The sequence below is a fragment of the Malus domestica genome, chromosome 02, assembly GCF_042453785.1.
Source record: "Malus domestica chromosome 02, GDT2T_hap1".
NCBI classification, from domain to species: Eukaryota; Viridiplantae; Streptophyta; class Magnoliopsida; order Rosales; family Rosaceae; genus Malus; species Malus domestica.
The window spans coordinates 2,430,155-2,453,138 of NC_091662.1; the positions used below are offsets into that span (position 1 = coordinate 2,430,155).

At 43.1% G+C, this 22,984-nt stretch overlaps 1 long non-coding RNA gene across 9 annotated transcripts; it reads left to right on the top strand.

Annotated features, from left to right (window-relative positions):
• Positions 1-1,896: 1,896 nt before the first annotated feature.
• LOC139192218 (uncharacterized) lies at positions 1,897-20,079 on the top strand. Of its 9 annotated transcripts, none has more exons than XR_011576195.1 (5): positions 1,897-2,105; positions 2,190-2,287; positions 2,376-2,468; positions 2,552-2,649; positions 2,825-3,021. It is a non-coding gene; the product is annotated as an uncharacterized lncRNA (long non-coding RNA). The 9 variants fall into 9 exon arrangements; XR_011576193.1 differs by having other exon boundaries at positions 2,395-2,468; XR_011576198.1 differs by lacking the exons at positions 2,376-2,468; positions 2,552-2,649; positions 2,825-3,021 and adding exons at positions 19,402-19,499; positions 19,675-20,079.
• The last annotated feature ends 2,905 nt before the right edge of the window (positions 20,080-22,984 follow it).

Genomic DNA, 22,984 nt, shown 5'->3' on the forward strand with positions numbered 1-22,984 from the left:
TTTTGAGAAAGTAATTATGTTGGGAGTCTTTTCTCGAATGTGAGTAAAGGTTGGTCGTTCTTGCCAACCTGTCTTGCCACAAAACACGGAGGTCGACACACATAGGGACTTTCCAGTTGTCAAGCAGTGGTGCTGTTCCTTTACCCTTATGGGTAATAGTAGGGTAGCTGGCACTTCGAAATTCTCGTGCCTAAACTTTGTCAGAGATCTTTGACAAAGTTATATGTGGTACCCGAGGAGTTGATGGTGCATATGGAGAGCGGTGATTGATCAGTAAGATTCACGTGCTTTCTGCTTCACCAGAAATCTTCGACAGATTGCCCGTAATTTCCGCAAAGCTGATTGTGCATGTGACAGGTGCTGACGAGGCTGCAAAAGCAGGTGCTTCTTCGATTTCTGAGATCGGCCCTCGTGGTCTCTGAGCAGCCCAGCTTTTGAGAAAGCAAACGCCTCTTCGATTTCTGAAGCTCCGTCGAGTGCAGATTTTTATAGAGGCTAGCATTAAGTTCCACAGCACACTTGAATCTCTACCAGTAGAAGCTCATTTCTTGCACTTCTAAGATCTTGATTTGTCTGACCTCTTCCTTCTTCAACACATTTGAAAATGTCTGGACCCTCCGACCGTCGTTTTGACTTGAACCTTGGAGAAGAGACAGCCACGCCTTCTCCAGACAACATATGGCGCCCATCCTTCATATCCCCTACTGGTCCTCTTACCGTTGGGGATTCTGTGATGAAGAATGATATGACCGCTGCAGTGGTGGCCAGGAACCTTCTCACTCCCAAAGATAACAGACTACTTTCCAAACGGTCTGATGAGTTGGCTGTTAAGGACTCTCTGGCTCTTAGTGTTCAGTGTGCAGGTTCTGTGTCTAATATGGCCCAACGCCTATTTGCTAGAACCCGCCAAGTTGAATCATTGGCTGCTGAAGTGATGAGTCTCAAACAGGAGATTAGAGGGCTCAAGCATGAGAATAAGCAGTTGCACCGGCTCGCCCATGACTATGCTACAAACATGAAGAGGAAGCTTGACCAGATGAAGGAATCTGATGGTAAGGTTTTACTTGATCATCAGCGGTTTGTGGGTTTGTTCCAAAGGCATTTATTGCCTTCGTCCTCTGGGGCTGTACCTGGTAATGAAGCTTCAAATGATGAACCTCCAATGCCTCATCCTTCTAGGGTTTTGTCAAGTACTGAGGCTCCGGATAACCACCCTCCAGTGCTTTCTCTTTCTGGGGCTCTACTGACTGCTGAGACTTCCCCTAAGCAACCTTTGTGAAGGCTCCCTTTTGTTTGTTTATTTTGACTCATGTATATGTACATATTTGTGGCTTATCGAAAATATTAATAAATAAGCTTTGCTTCATTTCAACATATTGTGTTAAATACACCAAAGCCTTCTTCATAAAGTTCTTTGAATTTTTTGCTTTTGTTGAAACCTGTATTGTTGAAGCTTTGTGAGTGGAGCATGTAGTTTGAGGTAGTGTTCCCTTAATTTCCCGAGTGAGGAAAACTTCTCGGTTGGAGACTTGAAAAATCCAAGTCACTAAGTGGTTGTGAGACTGCCGAGTATCAAGGTGCAGTAGCATATGGTGGGAGTCCCCCAAGTCTTCAGGCGAAGAGAGTTGCCGAATGAGGTGTCTAGCTAGTAGTCAATGTCATGAGTAGGAAAACTTCACTTGTTTCTTTTCGAAGTGGTAACCCAGGGCTCTTTCTTCATATATTGTTTTTTGTTATGAAGATGTGTTAGGCCCAAAGAAGTGGAGGCCTAGGAACTTTTTTTTTTTTTTATTTTTATTTTTATTTTTTATTTTTTATTTTTTATTTTTTTACTCCCTCCCTTTTTCTTGTGTCATTTACATGGGTGTATTCGAATGGAGCTGAATGAGGGGTAGGGTATGACTCATTATCATGTGCCATGATTTTGTCTTCCTTTAGCTTCTCTTTTGCTTTGCTTTAGTCTTCCTTTAGCTTTTCTTCAATATAACACCATTTTCTGTGGCTCAGATCGCAAAACCATCTTCATGAAAGTTGTTCCTTAGCTCGTGAACTACAACATATCCGAATTGGAGATCCATCGGAGCAGTACAACTCCAGAAATTCAGGTATGATGAGTGATTGTTCGTCATTTGTATATCAACGCGTCAGACTTGTTGTGAGCTTCAAAAACTCCATTTTCTCTTGCTCAGATCAACATACTTTCTTCATCGAAGTTGTTCCTTAACTTGTGAACTACAACATATCCAAATTTGAGGTCCCTCGGAGCAGTATAACTCCAGAAATCCAGGTATGATGAGTGACTGTTTATCATTTGTCTGTCAACCCGTCAGATTTGTTGTGAGCTTTGAAACTCTATTTTCTCTTGCTCAAATAAGCATGCTTTCTTCATTGAAGTTGTTCCTCAGCTTGTGAACTACAACATATCCAAATTTGAGATCCCTCGGAGCTGTATAACTCAAGAAATTCAGGTATGATGAATGACTGGTTATTATTTTTCTGTCAACCCGTCAGATTTGTTGTGAGCTTTGAAACTCTATTTTCTCTTGCTCAGATCAGCATGCTTTCTTCATTGAAGTTGTTCCTCAGCTTGTGAACTTCAACATATCCAAATTGGAGATCCCTCGGAGAAGTATAACTCCAGAAATCCAGGTATGATGAATGACTGGTTATTATTTTTCTGTCAACCCGTCAGATTTGTTGTGAGCTTTGAAACTCTATTTTCTATTGTTCAGATCAGCATGCTTTCTTCATTGAAGTTGTTCCTCATCGTCTCTTTCATAACATATCAAAAATTCAGAATGAACTAATGGTTAAATATTTCCAGATCTTCGAAACATCACAGCAGCTTCGAAATCTGCAAGAATCCGACTGTCATGCTTGGAGCTTCAACACTTTAATTTCCGTGGCTCAAACAGAAATGGTTCCTTCTTGAAAGTTGTTCATCTGCTCAAGAACTAGAGGGTGTCCAAAATTCAGCTCCATTGGAGAGAAGCAGCAGCTGCAAAAATTTGATAGAGAAAAGGAGGCGAAGCTTTGTTGGATTTCTAGGCTGGGGAAGATTCCAGTTTTTGTAGCAACTTCAGTACTGGTGAATTGCTTGTATTTTTGTCCATAACTAAATTTTGGACTTTGGCTTGTTGTTGGATCTATTATAATATGTTTGAGAACATATATAAGTGAATAAGTAAGAAGGAAAATTTTGGGCCCTTGTGGGTGTAAAACAAAAAATGTTTATGTTTATCCAAGTGTTTTTGTACAAGTTCAAGGGCATCTTGGGTTTTGTGAACAAAATTTGTTTATTTGGAGCAAGGTTTTGTGTTGAAGCTTTGTAGGTGAAGCTTTGGTGTTGAAGCTTTGTGGGTGAAGCTTTGGAGGTGAAGCTTTTCGGGTGAAGCTTGTTGGGTGAAGCTTTTTAGGTGAAGCTTTGTGGGTGAAGCTTTTTAGGTGAAGCTTTTCGGGTGAAGCTTTTTGGGTGAAGCTTTTTAGGTGAAGCTTTTCGGGTGAAGCTTTTTGGGTGAAGCTTTTTAGGTGAAGCTTTGATGGTGAAGCTTTTTGGGTGAAGCTTTTTAGGTGAAGCTTTTTAGGTGAAGCTTTTTGGGTGAAGCTTTTTAGGTGAAGCTTTGATGGTGAAGCTTTTTGGGTGAAGCTTTTTAGGTGAAGCTTTGTGGGTGAAGCTTTGATGGTGAAAGTATGTAGAGGGAGCTTTCTAGGTGAAGATTTTTTAGGTGAAGCTTTGTAGGTGAAGCTTTTTTAAGTGAAGCTTTTCGGGTGAAGCTTTTTAGGTGAAGCTTTGTGGGTGAAGCTTTTTAGGTGAAGCTTTGTGGGTGAAGCTTTGGAGGTGAAGCTTTTCGGGTGAAGCTTTTTAGGTGAAGCTTTGGAGGTGAAGCTTTTCGGGTGAAGCTTTTTGGATGAAGCTGTTTTTTTTTTTTTTTTTTTTTTTTTGGCGCTTGACACGGTCTTCATTTGCTTGTTTTGTAGTGACTGTGGAAGACGGATTGCTTTCTGATTGAGAAGGGTTCCGGCATCGCTTGCTATGAATGTAAAAGAGTGAGGGCTGAGTTGGCTAAATTACCTCTTTATTGAATTCATTGCCAAATGGCCTTCATTACATAGGATGCCAAACGGCTATAGCTCAACACTTGTACATCGTGAGTCTATTTGTAGTAGTACTTCAAGTGATCAGCGTTCCATGGATGACCAAGGGTCTTGCCATCGGAGCTTCTAAGTGTGTAAGAGCCAGGGCGACTGATGCCAATGACTTCATACGGTCCATCCCAGTTTGGACTAAGTGTGCCTTCACTCGGGACTCTGTCGCAGAGTAATCTTTTCTTTAAGACCCAGTCTCCTATTTTGAAAGAACGAGGCTTGACCCTAGAGTCATAATAGTTGGAGATGCGCTGCTTGTAGGCGACATTCCTCAAGTGAGCTTGGTTTCTGTGTTCCTCGACTAAATCCAAGTTGAGGGTGAGTTGTTTGTCATTTTCACTTTGAATGTAGTTCTGGACTCGGAATGTTGCTTGCTCGAGCTCAACAGGGACAACCGCCTCTGTGCCAAAGGCAAGTGAGAATGGAGTTTCTCCTGTTGAAGTCCGATATGAAGTGCGATATGACCAAAGAACTTGGGGTACAAATTCTGGCCAACAGCCTTTAGCTTTGTCCAAGCTGGTTTTCAAAGTGCGCTTGATTATTTTGTTGATGGCCTCAACTTGTCCATTAGACTGGGGATGAGCTGGAGAGGCAAAGCATAAGTTGATGTTGAACTTAGAGCAGAACAACCTGAACTTCTTGTTGTCGAACTGTCGCCCATTGTCAGTGACTATCGCATTGGGAATGCCGAATCTACAAAGGATGTTCTTCCACACGAAGTCTTCTATCTTTGCCTCAGTAATGGTTGCCAAGGGTTCTACTTCGGCCCACTTTGTGAAGTAGTCCACTGCAACGACTGCGTAACAGACTTTGCCCTTCCCTGCCGGCATTGGGCCGATCAAATCAAGTCCCCACTGGGCGAAGGGCCAAGGGCTGATCATAGGAGTAAGAGGCTCTGGAGGGGAATGAGGAATAGCCGCATATCGTTGACATTTGTCACATGAGCGGGATACTTTGATGGCATCCTGGTGGAGTGTTGGCCAGTAATATCCTTGGCGAAAAGTCTTGTGTGCTAGGGACCGAGATCCAGCATGATCTCCACAGACTCCCTCATATATTTCCCGAAGGACGATTTCCGCCTCGGCAGGCGTAAGACACCTTAAGTATGGCAGGCTAAAACCTCGCTTATAGAGTTGATCATTGATGATCAGGTAGCGGGTAGACTTGTATCGAATTTGCTTAGCCTGGACTTTATCATTTGGGAGGGTGCCATGAGCAAGGAAATTATAGATCGGGGTGATCCAACTATCCCCCTGTTGTAAGTTGCATACTTCTGCGGCCATGGTGCTTGGTGTTGCCAACAGTTCGACATGAATTTTTCTTCCAATCTTGTCTTCCACAGCCGAGGCGAGGCGAGCCAGGGCGTCTGCATGACTGTTTGCCGCTCGAGGAACTTGGGTGATCTGGTAGTGGAAGTGCTTGAGCAAAAGTTGTGTTTGCGCAAGATATGCTGCCATGAAGCTGTCCTTAGTATCAAAGTTGTTGGTAACCTGGTTGACCACCAATTGGGAGTCACTGAAAATATCAATTTGTTTAACCCCGAGGTGTTTGGCCAAACGTAATCCTGCTAGAAGGGCTTCATACTCGGCCTCATTATTTGATGCCTTGAATTTGAAACGAAGAGCATACTCCATTGCTACTTTGTCGGGTGTAGTCAAGACTAGTCCCGCTCCACAGCCCTGTTGGTTGGATGAGCCATCAACATACAGACTCCATGCTGGGGTTGTTGGTTCTATCTTCTGAGCTTCCGGGGGTAATGAAGCCACTGCTTCAGGTGTAGAAGCAATGTCAACCGGATATGTGAAGTCGGCAATGAAGTCTGCCACTGCTTGGCCCTTCTCAGCTGGCTTTGGTTGGTAGGAGATGTCAAACTCACCCAACGCTATTGCCCATTTGATCATTCGCCCTGAAGTGTCAGGACTTTGGAGTATCTGTCGAAGAGGATAATTGGTAAGCACGGTGATGGAGTGCGCTTGGAAGTAAGGGCGGAGTTTTCGAGCAGACATGACCAATGCCAGAGCCAATTTCTCAATGTTAGAGTACCGTGTCTCCGCATCTTGTAGGGCTTTGCTAGCGTAGTAGACAGGTCGCTCAATATTCCCATCCTTTCGAATGAGAACGGAACTTACGGCTGAAGCTGATACCGATAGGTAGATAATGAGAATGTCTCCTACCTCGGGCTTGGAGAGTAGAGGGGCTTTACTCATGTACTCCTTGAGGTTTTTGAATGCCTCGGCACATTCATCAGTCCATGTAATGTACTTCCTACTTCCCTTAAGTGCTTTAAAAAAGGGAGCACATTTGTCTGTGGCCTTAGAAATGAACCTGGTTAAGGCTGCCACCTTGCCAGTAAGGCTCTGGATGTCATTTGAAGTTACCGGTTCCTTCATGTCGAGGATTGCTTTGATCTTCTCGGGATTAGCTTCAATGCCTCGTTGGCTAATCATGAAACCTAAGAATTTGCCAGAGCCTACGCCGAAGGCACATTTGTTGGGGTTTAACCTCATTCGATACCTCTTCAAAATAGTGAAAGTTTCAGATAGGTTGGTGATGTGTTGGTCAGCATGTTTGCTCTTGACTAACATATCATCAACGTAAACTTCCATGCTCTTCCCAATCTGCTCGGCGAACATTGAGTTGACTAGTCTCTGATAAGTCGCTCCTGCATTCTTTAGGCCGAAAGGCATGACTTTATAGCAGTATAGTCCTCTGTCGGTAGTGAAGGCTGTGTGTTCTTGATCCGAAGGGTTCATGAGGATTTGGTTGTATCCTGAGTAAGCATCCATGAAGCTCAGGAGTTCACACCCGGCCGTAGAGTCTATAAGTCTGTCAATAAGAGGAAGAGGGAAGCTATCTTTCGGACACCCTTTGTTTAGGTCGGTGTAGTCAACACACATTCTCCACAAGACCTTTTGAAGCAAAAGACTTTCTTTGGTCGGATTTTTCTTAACAAGGACCACATTTGCTACCCATGTCGGGTAATTGACTTCGCGGACAAAGCCTATGCCTTTGAGTTTTTCAACTTCTGCTTTCATTGCCTCGTATCGTTCAGCGTCATAAGATCTTCGCTTCTGTCTCACCGGCTTGATCTTGGGGTCAATACTCAAACGATGACAGATGACATCGGGAGAGATGCCTGGCATGTCCTCGTATGACCAGGCGAAGACTTCAGTGTTCTCTTTCAAAAAAGATATCAATGCTAACCGAAGGGGTGGTGACAATGTGGTGCCAATCTTCACCATGCGATCTGGATAATCTCTTGAGATAGGTACCTTCTCCAACTCTTCAGCAGGTTGGGCTTGCTGGGTGAAAGAGTCATCTCGAGGATCATCGGGTTGATTGTTGCTATCAGGAAGATCCAAGTTCGCTTCATCTAGGCTGGTCTTTGTGACTTGGTCATGTACAGACAGGGTTTCCTTGGGTCCGGGCAAGTGTTGTTGCTTAACTGAAGTGTTGTAACATGATCGTGCACTAAGCTGATCTCCTCTGATGTAGCCGTTGCCATGGGGGGTTGGAAATTTCATCAACAGCATATGCGTGGATACCATAGCCTTGAGATCATTGATGCCTGTGCGCCCAAAGATGACATTGTATGCCGTTGGGCAGTCAACCACTAGGAAGTTAGTGGTAATGGTAGCCGTGTAAGGGCCTGTACCAATAGTAAAGGGTAAATGTATGCTCCCTAAGGGTTGCACGATATCACCGGAGAAGCTTATCAGAGGAGAAATCGAGCGATCGAGCAAGTGTTCAGCTACACTGAGCGCCCTGAAAGCTTCGGCAAACATGATATTGACCGAAGCCCCTGTGTCTACGAGGATTCGTCGAACATCAAAGTTGGCTATGTGAGCCTCCACGATCAATGGGTCGTTATGAGGGTAGATGATGCCTCTTTCTTCCTCAGGGTAGAAACATATCGGATCCCAGTTAGGTTTTTGATACTTCCCTCCCCTGATGTCTTCCACGTGAAACACTTGGTGACCAGTCCTCAGACTTCGTTCACTGTTTTTCATGGCCCTATTGGAAGATTCAGATATGGGTGTGCCGCCGCTTATGGAATATATGACATTCACCTGGCGTTGGTTACGGTTATCCCTTTGAGGGTGAAGAAGGAATTGATCAATTTTTCCTTCTCGTGCCAAAGCTTCAATACGATCACGGAGGATGATACATTTCTCGCTATCATGGCCGTTATGCTCATGGTAGCAACAAAACGTGCCCGCGTTATTCGGGGGCGTGTAATCTGGGTGCCTCGGCTTTGGTTTTGGTATCAGGTGAGCTATGCTGGGGTAAATGGCCGCGCATGTGGCATTCAAGGGCGTGTATGTCTCATACCTTGGGGTAGGGGGTATCTTGACGCGGGTTTGACCCACTGCATTGACTGCCTGGGGGCGAGCGTTATTGTGGCGATACCCTTGGTTATCGGGATAGTGTCCCTTACTCTTTTTACTGAAAGGAGAGTGGTGAGGATGGAAATCCTTCCTCTTGCCTTGAAATTGATATGTCTGTTGATTCGGTGAAGCATTATGCAAGGCATGGGGAGGTGCCACTGCTGTTTGGGAAGTCGAGGTCTTCTCATTTAGGTGAGTCTGGCTTCCACCTCCCACTTGTTGATAAAGAATGGTTGTAGGGGGTTTCCCCTGATATGTCTTTGCCTCGGCGGAGGCATGGTTATAAGCCTGCGCCATCACCTCAGAGTAAGTCTTCCAAGTATTGGCATTGATCATGTATTTAAAGAAACAATCACGTAGGCCTGCCGTGAAGGCTTTGAGGGCAGTCTTGTCATCTGCCTCGGCACACCGGGAGTATTCATGGCTGAAGCGGCCAGCATACATACGTAATGACTCGTCTGGCTTCTGGCGGATAGTGTACAAGTCATCTGCAGAGTGCAAGCGATCGGTTTGGAAAATGTGTTGGGAAACAAATAGTTTCCTCAATTCCTCAAATGAGTCTACCGTCTCAGGTGTAAGACGACAATACCAATTTAGAGCTCCACCAGAGAGGGTGGAGGGGAAGAGAAGACATCGCTCTTCGTCGGTGTGCATCCGGTATGCCATGGTGGACTCAAAGAGGTTAAGGTGCTCAATCGGGTCCTCTTTTCCAGTATAAAGTTGCAAGCCAAGCTTTTGCTTTGTCTTTGCTTGAAGGGGGGTGTTGAGGATCCTCCTTGTAAGAGGGCCAGGCCTGGGTTGGTTCCAGTCAGGTATTTCAGCCTGACGTTCAGCCTTCAACTTGTTTACTTCCTCAAGAAGTTGTAGGACAAGGGGGTCCTGAGCGGAGTTATGTGTCACTGGAGCTTTCTTTCGTAAATCTCCATCTCCTCTTGGAATTAGGAAGGTTTGATCAAGGGCATGTGATTTTTCCCTGGACTCGCTGTACTGGCTTCCAGGGTATGTCTGTCGGAACACCTCTGAGTCCCCTGTACCCTCATGTCTCTCTGGGACTTGTTGCCCCTTCCCCAAATTGGTGGCCGGCTTGGGCCGTGGCAGGGGACCGAGTCTCTCAGAAATCCTTGGGTCATTAATCTTTGAGCTTATATGGATGGAATTCTCTCGACGTTGCTTCAGGAAATCCAGACAATCGCGAAAGACGGCTTTCGATCCTTCTGCCCCTTCAGTAAAGAGGTGTCTCCCTCCACTTCTCATGGTTCGGGTCGAAGCAACTGGGTTAAGAGAAGCCTCATGTTGATTATCAAGTCGAGGGGTAATCTGTTCCCTATCAGGGATATCTATGTCGAATGCATGTGACCCTCCATGTTGGAGGGCACCCAGTTGATGGTTGACTTCCACGGGGGCAACAAGCTCGCGTGTCTGAGCTTGCCTAGCTTCGTGGAGTGTCTCGAAGAGCTTCTCATATTGCTCCTGGAGGACCTCATTCCTTATTGCTATCTTGTTGTTCTGAGCTTCCAACTCATCGACTTTAGCTTGAAGAAGAACTCGTTTTCCTTCCTTCTTTCGTTGTTTCGCACTATGTGCAAGGGGGGTGTCATTCTGTGTGCTGTGGCTTCCTTCGCTTCCCATGTTGGAGAGGGATGCCTGGTCAAAAGAAAGTGTACGAATGATAGAAACCAGCTTGACACAGCTGAAGAGAGTAGGAATAAGTGTCGCTTCCCACAGACGGCGCCAAATGTTGATGCACAAAATCAGCGAAGACTTTGGTACAACAGAAAGTGTCAGGTTTTGTGACCTTCGCTTGGTTGCTTCGGTCACTAGTGAGGATAAGTACGTAAATGAATAGAGACAGAGAAGCAAACACAGGATGTACGTGGTTCACCCAGATTGGCTACGTCCACGGAGTAGAGGAGTTCTTATTAGTAGTGAAGGGCTTACACAAGTACAAAGGATCAAGCTCTCAATTTAGTGAGTTCTTGTGAATGATTTAACACAAAATGGCATTAGGCAATATTGTGGGGGAATGACCCCTATTTATAGAAAAACTTGTAGCTTTGTCACATTGACATGTGTCATGTTATGATTGGTTCTTGATGTTGACACGTGCTGCGCTCTTATTGGCTTCTAATCTTGACACGTGTCGAGTAGTGATTGGCCTCCTGGTCGGAGGGGAACTCTTCTGGGTCCTTGACAGTATAGCGTTGGCCGGTGCTCGGTAGTTTCGGGATTGGTCAAGTATGGTACAAACATATATTAACATCTCTATGTTTTTCACCTATTTTATTACTTTTGGCTTCAAAATATTATACTAAATATACACTTAATAAATCGTATATCCGCTTCCAACATAAAGATTTCCTTAATGATCTGAGAAAATATTTCGAGAAAATAAAAAAAATATACATTTTTTACAAAAAAAATGTGGATTAACATTCACGGTTTTCAATCGGTTTTGCAAATTCGTACACAAATCACCATTTAATCTTTTTATTTTTACTTTCGTCTCACTGTGAAGTTTTGAAAATTAAGGTGAGACTTTTCGTTGAGATTCTTGAGTGTAGAACCCCATTCAACAATGTTTTGGGCCTCACTACTATATTTTTCACTTATTTTTTTAGATTTTTGGCTTAAATATTCTACAAATATATATTTGTTGCTCAATAAACTGTAAAGCTGCTTCCAAACTCTTTAAAAAAGTTTAACTTAATGCTTAGGAAAAATATTTTGCAAAAATAAAAAATACGCATTTTTGTTAAAAAAAAAAAACATGGGTATTAGGCGCGCTCGGCGCACTCAAAATGAGATGGACTCAGCTCAAGCTGAATGAGGTGAACCGTAGCATGCAAAACAAGGTGGGCTCATCTCACAGAAAACCGCGCGAGCTTATTGGCACGTAAAACTAGGCAAGCTTCGCGCACGAAAAACGAGGTGGGACACGACGCACAAATTGAGGTGCACAAAAAAATGAGGCTGGCTCCTTGCAGGCCAAAATGATGTGGGCTTCTGGCATGCAAAACGATACAGCCACCTCACATGTAGAATGAGGTGAACCGAGGTACACAAGACAAGGCGGGCTCTATGCATGCAAAATGAGGCGAATTCCCAGGTGCTCAAAAAACTTGTCGGGCTCTACACACGGAAAATTATATTTTGAAGAATATAAATATAATAGTTTGTGGTTGTAACATCCCACATCGCCTAAGGGAGTGGATCCTCTATGCCTTATAGGCATATTCTCATATCTACCTAGTACGAGACCTTTTGGGAGCTCACTGGCTTCGGGTTCCATCGAAACTCCAAAGTTAAGCGAGTTCACGTGAGAGCAATCCCATGATGGGTGACCCACTGGGAAGTTTTCGTGTGAGTTCTCATAAACAAAATCGTGAGGGCGTGGTGGGGGCCCAAAGCGGACAATATTGTGCTACGACATAGTCAAGCCAGGGATGCGGTCGGGGCCCGGGCCGGGATGTGACAATTTGGTATCAAAGCCAATCCCTTGCCAAATGTGTGCCGACAACGATGTTGGGCCCCTGAAGGGGTGGATTGTAACATCTCACATCGCACATCGGAGTGGATCCTCTATGCCTTATATGTATATTCACATCTCTACCTAGCATAAGGTTTTTTTGGAGCTCATTGGCTTCGGGTTCCATCGGAATTCAAAAGTTAAGCGATTTCGCGCGAGAGCAATCGCATGATGGGTGACCCACTAGGAAGTTCTCATGTGAGTTCTCATAAACAAAATTGTGAGGGCATGGTGAGGGCCCAAAGCAGACAATATAATACTACGGTAGAGTCGAGCTCGAGATGTGGTGGGAGGCCCATGCCGGGATGTGACAATGGTAGTGTTAAGAGAAATAAAAGAAAAATCAACAAAAATGACTCAAATTTCTTGGGGTGCCAGAAAGTGGTTGCCAAGGAATTTGAATCATTTTGTTAATTTTTCTTTTATTTCTCTTACTACTAACACAAACTATCGTATACATGTTCTTCAAAACATATTATTTTGTGAAAAATATATTATAATTCGTAGGTAAATCCTTGTAGTCAACGATTTAAAACCTAAATGTAAAAATTTAAAGATATTTGAACCTTTTTTATTTTTGTTAATTTTTCTTTTCTCTAAATCTGAACTACATATTAATAGAACCCTTAGTCAACCAAAAGAAGGTGAAAGATTGTTTAACAAAACAAAATTTTGCGATATTTTAGTTTAAAAAATAAATGCTAAACATACATTTTAATATCTCTATATTTTTTCACTTATTTTATTACTTTTGGCCTCAAAATATTCTACTAAATAGACATTTGTTGCTCAATAAATCGTAAATCTGCTTCCAAATACATTATAAAGATTTCCTTAATGCTCCCATAAAATATTGCGAGAAAATAAAAAAATTTCATTTTTTACAAAAATCGTAGACTAACACTCACGATTTTGTCGGTTTTGCAAATTCGTACACAAACCACCTTTCAATCTTTTTATTTTCACCTTCCCCTCATTGTGAAGTTTTGAAAATTAAAGTGAGACTTTCCATTGAGATTCTTGAGTGTAGAACCCTGTTTGACATTGTTTTGGGCCTTACTACTGTAATTTTCTCTTTTTTTTTTTAGATTTTCGGCTTAAATATTCTACCAAATATGTCTTTGCTGCTCAATAAACCACAAAGCTACTTCCAAACTCCTTAAAAAGTTTAACTTAACGCTTAGGTAAATTATTTTGCGAAAATAAAAATGTGCATTTTTTGTCAAAAAATATGGGTGTTAGGTGAGTTCGACGCATGCAAAAGGAGGTTAACTCAGCTCACGTAGAACGAGGTGAACCATAGCACACAAAACAAGGAGGGCTCGTCTCACAGGAAACGGGACGGGCTTTTGGGCATGCAAAACGAGGTGAGCTCTGCGCATGAAAAACGAGACAGGGCATGATGCACAAATTGAGGTGCGCATAAAAAGCGAGGCTGGCTCTATGCACGCCAAAACGACGCGTGCTCCGTGAACGTAAAAAGGGGCTGGCTTCTAGAACACAAAATGATGCGGCCACCTCACATGCAGAACGAGACGAACCTCGACACACAAGATGAGGTGGGCTTTGAGCACACAGAACGAGGTGAACTCCGAGGTGCTCTGAAAAAGAGTCAAGCTCCACATACGGAAAAATATATTTTGAAGAACATGAATACGATAGTTTATTATAGTGGTAGGAGAAATAAAAGAAAAATTAACAAAAATATACAAAAATAATTCAAATTCTTGCAGGTGCCAGAAGTCCCCCAAGAAATTGTATCATTTTTGTACATAATTTTCCATGTTTATATACATGTACGTACATTAATACGTCTTGATTAAGTTTAAGACAAACTAACTAATTATATTTGAGGCACTCGTGGACATGATTATTTGAAGGGAAATCATGGATTTATCAGTGGAAACTGGAAAGCAATGTCCATGATATATGTTTCTTGGCCTCCCAATTTAGTGTCATTGTTTTCAACTTTGTTCCCATGCTTTGTCAAAGCTGCATAGGGATTGACCAAATGGTCCAACATCGATATTGACATCAACTTAACCAAATTGTTAGCTCAACAAAAGTGGTGTTATATCATAAAAGTCTCGGTGTAATTAGGCATGGAACCATGTGATTGTAAGCTGTAATTTTTTTCTTTCCAAAAAGTCCGAACATGGGATTTCTAATATGTAACAAGGCAGCGCGTCCTGTTGTTGCTCATGGTTTCAAAGAAAATGTTGCGTTTGTGTGAGAGCATTTGAGGCGATATGAACTTTTAATATTTTGGCCGATGATGCTAATGTATTCGTTTGTATTTGATTGTCAATAGTATCAGCTTGTATTTTCAAATACATGTGTAGTTGTCATCTCATGTTGAATACGAGCTTAATGATCACGTACACGTGAGAGCATGTTAGCATGACCAAAACATTTCGACAATTGGGATCATGGTGATTTGAAACGAGAAGTGTTTGAATGCAGTTGTCCTATGTTGTAGCACACCCACAAAACTGTGAAACGGTTAATTGATCCATATGATAGCTCTTTAACTTCGTGAGTGAGTTGTCGCATAGAACAATCGCATTCAAACACTTCTCGTTTCAAAGGAGTCTAGGTTTGTAGGATGGTTTTATTGTTTGCACCAAAAAAATAGGTTTTGAGAATAATTTCTGGCCCATTTTGTGTGAAAAGAATGTACTAGTAGTGCTTGAATTGCTAGACCGGTTACAGGCCCATATTCGAATCAATTGCTGGACTGGTTTCGTCAGATGAAACATTATACCATTAATATATGTAAAGGGCCACCACAAACTAGTAAGTCTTTCTGCTTTACAAAGATCGAGAGATAAAGTAACGCAGCCTTATATTTGTTTTATAAAGAAATTATTTTTATAAAGAAATTATTTTCATGACTTAAAGTTGTGACCTTTAGTCACAAAAGAGTGACATTTTTATTGCGCCACAACTCGCCCTCATGGCATTAATATATGTAATATTCATAATTATTCCAAAGGGATTTAAGAATATCCTGAAATGTCTTCCCTTAGATTTTATGACCTTGGTACAACAGAAAGTGTCAGGTTTTATGACCTTCGCTTGGTTGCTTCGGTCACTAGTGAGGATAAGTACGTAAATGAATAGAGACAGAGAAGCAAACACAGGATGTACGTGGTTCACCCAGATTGGCTACGTCCACGGAGTAGAGGAGTTCTTATTAGTAGTGAAAGGCTTACACAAGTACAAAGGATCAAGCTCTCAATTTAGTGAGTTCTTGTGAATGATTTAACACAAAATGGCATTAGGCAATATTGTGGGGGGATGACCCCTATTTATAGAAAAACTTGTAGCTTTGTCACATTGACATGTGTCATGTTATGATTGGTTCTTGATGTTGACACGTGCTGCGCTCTGATTGGCTTCTAATCTTGACACGTGTCGAGTAGTGATTGGCCTCCTGGTCGGAGGGGAACTCTTCTGGGTCCTTGACAGTATAGCGTTGGCCGGTGCTCGGTAGTTTCGGGATTGGTCAAGTATGGTACAAACAGTGCTCCCCTAAGTTCCCGAGTGAGGGAAACTCCTCGGTTGGGGACTTGCAAGATCCAATCCCTTGAGTAATCACGAAACTTCTAAGTACCGAAGTGTGGTCTGATCTTCATCTGCCCTTATCTGGAAGTACCTTTCCTCCATCCGGGAATGGTGTATTTAGCTGATGTTGACGCACAAGGTAATGTATCAATTTCACTTGAAGCTTAGTTGTAGTTTCGGGCTTAGTCAAGTGTGATACAAACCCTATAGTAGGAGTCCCCCAAGTCGCCGAGCTAGGAGATCTGCCGAAAGAGGTGACAGACAAGGTAAGCAGTCAAACTTCCAAGTAAGCAACCCAGGATCAGAGGTTTGACTTCGGCTTCCGGTTGATTGTTCTCATTCTCCTTGTCTCTCATTCAACTGCGAGGATAAGGAGAAGCAAATGGATAAGAGATGATATGAGATATTTTTGCTTTTGAAGAAGTAACTTTCCACAGGCTTATTCTTGAACTGTGCTGGAGGGTTTTCTGGTGCCCTTCAGAGTATAAGGCCGACTCAAAAATTTGAGGGTCAAAACAAGTCCATCAAATCTAGAGTACGTTCGACCTTGATGATATGGGATACTTTTGCTGTTGACGGAATAATGAATGTGGTATGGAAAGGTGTCGTGCTGTAGTGATTTGTTTCAGCTCACCGTTGAACCTTCTGCTTCAATCTTTTGCATGGCAGAAGTGGTGTGCAACCTTTGCATTTAAATGGTCCTTCAGAACATTCCTTCATAGTGACTCATCCACGCTTGGCAGCTTCAGTGTAAAGAGCCAATATCTGATCAACTGTCATGAGGTATTTGCCGGTGGAATTCGTGACCTTGACAGCAGTTGAGGATGAGTACTCGAGAGCAATGCTAAGTAAGCAACCAGGCAAAGGCTCCAGGCAGTCAGTTCTAAATTGGAGGTTTGATTTCAGGTTCCGACTGACTGCTCTCTTTCTCATTGTCCTGCAGGTGTGGACAAGGACAAAGACAAAGACAGGGAGAAAGCATGATATGGGATACTCTTGCTTTCGACCCTGATGATATGGGATACTCTTGTTCTTGGTGTGGCTTATTTGCTGAGGTATTATCAGGGGGAAATAAAGCTGAGTATTTCGAGAGGTTATGTTGAGGGTGCCTTTTCGAATGCGAGAAAGGATTGAGCATTTTTGCAGGTTTTTCTGTCCGTTGAGGAGGGAGGTCAATGTATATAGGGATTTCCCAATAACAAGTAGTAATGCTATTCCTTTACCCTTCTTGGTCACAGCAATGTAGTGGGAGCTGCCAGCTTCACGTGTTTTAATTTTGTCAGAGCACTTTGAAAAAGTGGTATGTGGTATCTGGAAAGCTGATGTTACGTGTGAAGATTACAGATAAGCTTTATCTAAGGAAATTTGGCTCTCGAAGTTCTGAGAGTTGTGCCTCTTCGGTTTTCGAACAAGCAATCCCGTCGAGGATCTGACTCTCGAGATTCGGAAAGCGGTGCTACTCCGGTTTTTTAGAAAGTAATTATGTTGGGAGTCTTTTCTCGAATGTGAGTAAAGGTTGGACGTTCTTGCCAACCTGTCTTGCCGCAAAACACGGAGGTCGACACATATAGGGACTTTCCAGTTGTCAAGCAGTGGTGCTGTTCCTTTACCCTTATGGGTAATAGTAGGGTAGCTGGAACTTCGAAATTCTCGTGCCTAAACTTTGTCAGAGATCTTTGACAAAGTTATATGTGGTACCCGATGAGTTGATGGTGCATATGGAGAGCGGTGATTGAACAGTAAGATTCACGTGCTTTCTACTTCACCAGAAATCTTCGACAGAGTGCCCGTAATTTCCGCAAAGCTGATTGTGCATGTGACAGGTGCTGACGAGGCTGAAAAAGCAGGTGCTTCTTCGATTTCTGAGATCGGCCCTCGTGGTCTCTGAGCATCCCAGCTTTTGAGAAAGCAAACGCCTCTTCGATTTCTGAGATCGGCCCTCGTGGTCTCTGAGCAGCCCAGCTTTTGAGAAAGCAAACGCCTCTTCGATTTCTGAAGCTCCGTCGAGTGCAGATTTTTATAGAGGCTGACATTAAGTTCCACAGTACACTTGAATCTCTACCAGTAGAAGCTCTTTTTTTGCACTTCTAAGATCTTGATTTGTCTGACCTCTTCCTTCTTCAACACATTTGAAAATGTCTGGACCCTCCGACCGTCGTTTTGACTTGAACCTTGGAGAAGAGACAGACACGCCTTCTCCAGACAACATATGGCGCCCATCCTTCATATCCCCTACTGGTCCTCTTACCGTTGGGGATTCTGTGATGAAGAATGATATGACCGCTGCAGTGGTGGCCAGGAACCTTCTCACTCCCAAAGATAACAGACTACTTTCCAAACGGTCTGATGAGTTGGCTGTTAAGGACTCTCTGGCTCTTAGTGTTCAGTGTGCAGGTTCTGTGTCTAATATGGCCCAACGCCTATTTGCTAGAACCCGCCAAGTTGAATCATTGGCTGCTGAAGTGATAAGTCTCAAACAGGAGATTAGAGGGCTCAAGCATGAGAATAAGCAGTTGCACCGGCTCGCCCATGACTATGCTACAAACATGAAGAGGAAGCTTGACCAGATGAAGGAATCTGATGGTAAGGTTTTACTTGATCATCAGCGGTTTGTGGGTTTGTTCCAAAGGCATTTATTGCCTTCGTCCTCTGGGGCTGTACCTGGTAATGAAGCTTCAAATGATGAACCTCCAATGCCTCCTCCTTCTGGGGTTTTGTCAAGTACTGAGGCTCCGGATAACCACCCTCCGGTGCTTTCTCTTTCTGGGGCTCTACCGACTGCTGAGACTTCCTCTAAGCAACCTTTGTGAAGGCTCCCTTTTGTTTGTTTATTTTGACTCATGTATATGTACATATTTGTGGCTTATCGAAAATATTAATAAATAAGTTTTGCTTCATTTCAACATATTGTGTTAAATACACCAAAGCCTTCTTCATAAAGTTCTTTGAATTTTTGCTTTTGTTGAAACCTGTATTGTTGAAGCTTTGTGAGTGAAGCATGTAGTTTGAGGTAGTGTTCCCTTAATTTCCCGAGTGAGGAAAACTTCTCGGTTGGAGACTTGAAAAATCCAAGTCACTGAGTGGTTGTGAGACTGCCGAGTATCAAGGTGCAGTAGCATATGGTGGGAGTCCCCCAAGTCTTCAGGCGAAGAGAGTTGCCGAATGAGGTGTCTCGCGTGTTACTAATTTGTCAAAGTAACGAATTCTTGTTTCGATGTCACACATTCGTATATGCTTTATCTAAAAATATTTCCAACTTTTGTGTGTTTGATGCTGCATGCTATTGACTAGACAAGATCAAGTGCAATTAGTAGCTTTTCTCTCTTTTTCATCTTTTCTTTGGTGGAATTGCTTTTCGTTTCCACTAATCAGCCTGAGTGGATGCAAGATAACACCTTTCTCTATAGCTCAGATTGCAAAGTCGTCTTCATGAAAGTTTTTCCTTATCTTGTGAACTACAACATATCCAAATTTGAGATCCATCGGAGTAGTACAACTTCAGAAATTCAAGTATGATGAGTAACTGTTCATCAATGTTCTGTTAATCCGTCAGACTTGTTGTGAGCTTCGAAACTCCATTTTCTCTTGTTCAGATCAACATACTTTCTTGATCGAAGTTGTTCCTTAACTTGTGAACTACAACATATCCAAATTTGAGGTCCCTCGGAGCAGTATAACTCCAGAAATCCAGGTATGATGAGTGACTGTTTATCATTTGTCTGTCAACCCGTCAGATTTGTTGTGAGCTTTGAAACTCTATTTTCTCTTGCTCAGATCAGCATGCTTTCTTCATTGAAGTTGTTCCTCAGCTTGTGAACTACAACATATCCAAATTTGAGATCCCTCGGAGCAGTATAACTCCAGAAATCCAGGTATGATGAATGACTGGTTATTATTTTTCTGTCAACCCATCAGATTTGTTGTGAGCTTCGAAACTCCATTTTCTCTTGTTCAGATCGGTATGCTTTCTTCATTGAAGTTGTTCCTCATCGACTCTTTCATAACATATCAAAAATTCAGGATGAACTAACGGTTAAATATTTCCAGATCTTCGAAACATCACAACAGCTTCGAAATCTGCAAGAAGCCGACTATCATGTTTGGAGCTTCAACACTTTAATTTCCGTCGCTCAAACAGAAATGGTTCCTTCTTGAAAGTTGTTCATATGCTCAAGAACTATAGGGTGTCCAAAATTCAGCTCCATTGGAGAAGAGCAGAGGTTGCAGAAATTTGATAGATGAAAGGAGGCGGAAGAGGGAGAGAGAGAAAAAGTCTCTTGGGTTGGATTTCTATTTTGGGGCAGATTCCAATTTTTGTAGCACCTTCATTATTGATGAATTGCTTGTACTTTTGTCCATTATGAAACTTGGGACTTTGGCTTGTTGTTGGATCTATTATAATATGTTTGGGAACATATATAAGTGAATAAATAAGAAGGAAAATTTTGGGCCCTTGTGGGTGTAAAACAAAAAATGTTTATGTTTACCCAAGTGTTTTTGTACAAGTTCAAGGGCATCTTGGGTTTTGTGAACAAAATTTGTTTATTTGGAGCAAGGTTTTGTGTTGAAGCTTTGTAGGTGAAGCTTTGGTGTTGAAGCTTTCTAGGTGAAGCTTTGATGGTGAAGCTTTGTAGATGAAGCTTTGTAGATGAAGCTTTCTAGGTGAAGCTTTGATGGTGAAGCTTTGATGGTGAAAGTATGTAGAGGGAGCTTTCTAGGTGAAGCTTTTTTAGGTGAAGCTTTGTAGGTGAAGCTTTTTTAAGTGAAGCTTTTCGGGTGAAGTTTTTTTTTTGGGTGAAGCTTTGTGGGTGAAGCTTTTTAGGTGAAGCTTTGTGGGTGAAGCTTTGGAGGTGAAGCTTTTCGGGTGAAGCTTTTTGGGTGAAGCTTTTTAGGTGAAGCTTTGTGGGTGAAGCTTTGGAGGTGAAGCTTTTCGGGTGAAGCTTTTTGGGTGAAGCTTTTTAGGTGAAGCTTTGTGGGTGAAGCTTTGGAGGTGAAGCTTTTCGGGTGAAGCTTTTTGGATGAAGCTGTTTTTTTTTTTTTTTTTTTTTTTTTTGGCGCTTGACACGGTCTTCATTTGCTTGTTTTGTAGTGACTGTGGAAGACGGATTGCTTTCTGATTGAGAAGGGTTCCGGCATCGCTTGCTATGAATGTAAAAGAGTGAGGGCTGAGTTGGCTAAATTACCTCTTTATTGAATTCATTGCCAAATGGCCTTCATTACATAGGATGCCGAACGGCTATAGCTCAACACTTGTACATCGTGAGTCTATTTGTAGTAGTACTTCAAGTGATCAGCGTTCCATGGATGGCCAAGGGTCTTGCCATCGGAGCTTCTAAGTGTGTAAGAGCCAGGGCGACTGATGCCAATGACTTCATACGGTCCATCCCAGTTTGGACTAAGTGTGCCTTCACTCGGGACTCTGTCGCAGAGTAATCTTTTCTTTAAGACCCAGTCTCCTATTTTGAAAGAACGAGGCTTGACCCTAGAGTCATAATAGTTGGAGATGCGCTGCTTGTAGGCGACATTCCTTAAGTGAGCTTGGTTTCTGTGTTCCTCGACTAAATCCAAGTTGAGGGTGAGTTGTTTGTCATTTTCACTTTGAATGTAGTTCTGGACTCGGAATGTTGCTTGCTCGAGCTCAACAGGGACAACCGCCTCTGTGCCAAAGGCAAGTGAGAATGGAGTTTCTCCTGTTGAAGTCCGATATGAAGTGCGATATGACCAAAGAACTTGGGGTACAAATTCTGGCCAACAGCCTTTAGCTTTGTCCAAGCTGGTTTTCAAAGTGCGCTTGATTATTTTGTTGATGGCCTCAACTTGTCCATTAGACTGGGGATGAGCTGGAGAGGCAAAGCATAAGTTGATGTTGAACTTAGAGCAGAACAACCTGAACCTCTTGTTGTCAAACTGTCGCCCATTGTCAGTGACTATCGCATTGGGAATGCCGATTCTACAAAGGATGTTCTTCCACACGAAGTCTTCTATCTTTGCCTCAGTAATGGTTGCCAAGGGTTCTACTTCGGCCCACTTTGTGAAGTAGTCCACTGCAACGACTGCGTAACAGACTTTGCCCTTCCCTGCCGGCATTGGGCCGATCAAATCAAGTCCCCACTGGGCGAAGGGCCAAGGGCTGATCATAGGAGTAAGAGGCTCTGGAGGGGAATGAGGAATGGCCGCATATCGTTGACATTTGTCACATGAGCGGGATACTTTGATGGCATCCTGGTGGAGTGTTGGCCAGTAATATCCTTGGCGAAAAGTCTTGTGTGCTAGGGACCGAGATCCAGCATGATCTCCACAGACTCCCTCATGTATTTCCCGAAGGACGATTTCCGCCTCGGTAGGCGTAAGACACCTTAAGTATGGCAGGCTAAAACCTCGCTTATAGAGTTGATCATTGATGATCAGGTAGCGGGTAGACTTGTATCGAATTTGCTTAGCCTGGACTTTATCATTTGGGAGGGTGCCATGAGCAAGGAAATTATAGATCGGGGTGATCCAACTATCCCCCTGTTGTAAGTTGCATACTTCTGCGGCCATGGTGCTTGGTGTTGCCAACAGTTCGACATGAATTTTTCTTCCAATCTTGTCTTCCACAGCTGAGGCGAGGCGAGCCAGGGCGTCTGCATGACTGTTTACCGCTCGAGGAACTTGGGTGATTTGGTAGTGGAAGTGCTTGAGCAAAAGTTGTGTTTGCGCAAGATATGCTGCCATGGAGCTGTCCTTAGCATCAAAGTTGTTGGTAACCTGGTTGACCACTAATTGGGAGTCACTGAAAATATCAATTTGTTTAACCCCGAGGTGTTTGGCCAAACGTAATCCTGCTAGAAGGGCTTCATACTCGGCCTCATTGTTTGATGCCTTGAATTTGAAACGAAGAGCATACTCCATTGCTACTTTGTCGGGCGTAGTCAAGACTAGTCCCGCTCCACAGCCCTGTTGGTTGGATGAGCCATTAACATACAAACTCCATGCTGAGGTCGTTGATTCTACCTTCTGAGCTTCCGATGGTAATGAAGCTACTGCTTCAGGTGTAGAAGCAATGTCAACAGGATATGTGAAGTCGGCGATGAAATCTGCTACTGCTTGGCCTTTTTTGGCTGGTTTTGGTTGGTAGGAGATGTCAAACTCACCCAATGCTATCGCCCATTTGATCATTCGTCCAGACGTGTCAGGACTCTGGAGTATCTGTCGAAGAGGGTGATTGGTAAGCACGATGATGGCGTGTGCTTGGAAATAAGGGCGAAGTTTCCGAGCAGACATGACCAATGCTAGAGCTAATTTCTCAATGTTGGAGTATCGTGTCTCCGCATCTTGTAGGGCCTTGCTAGCGTAGTAGACGGGCCGTTCGACACCA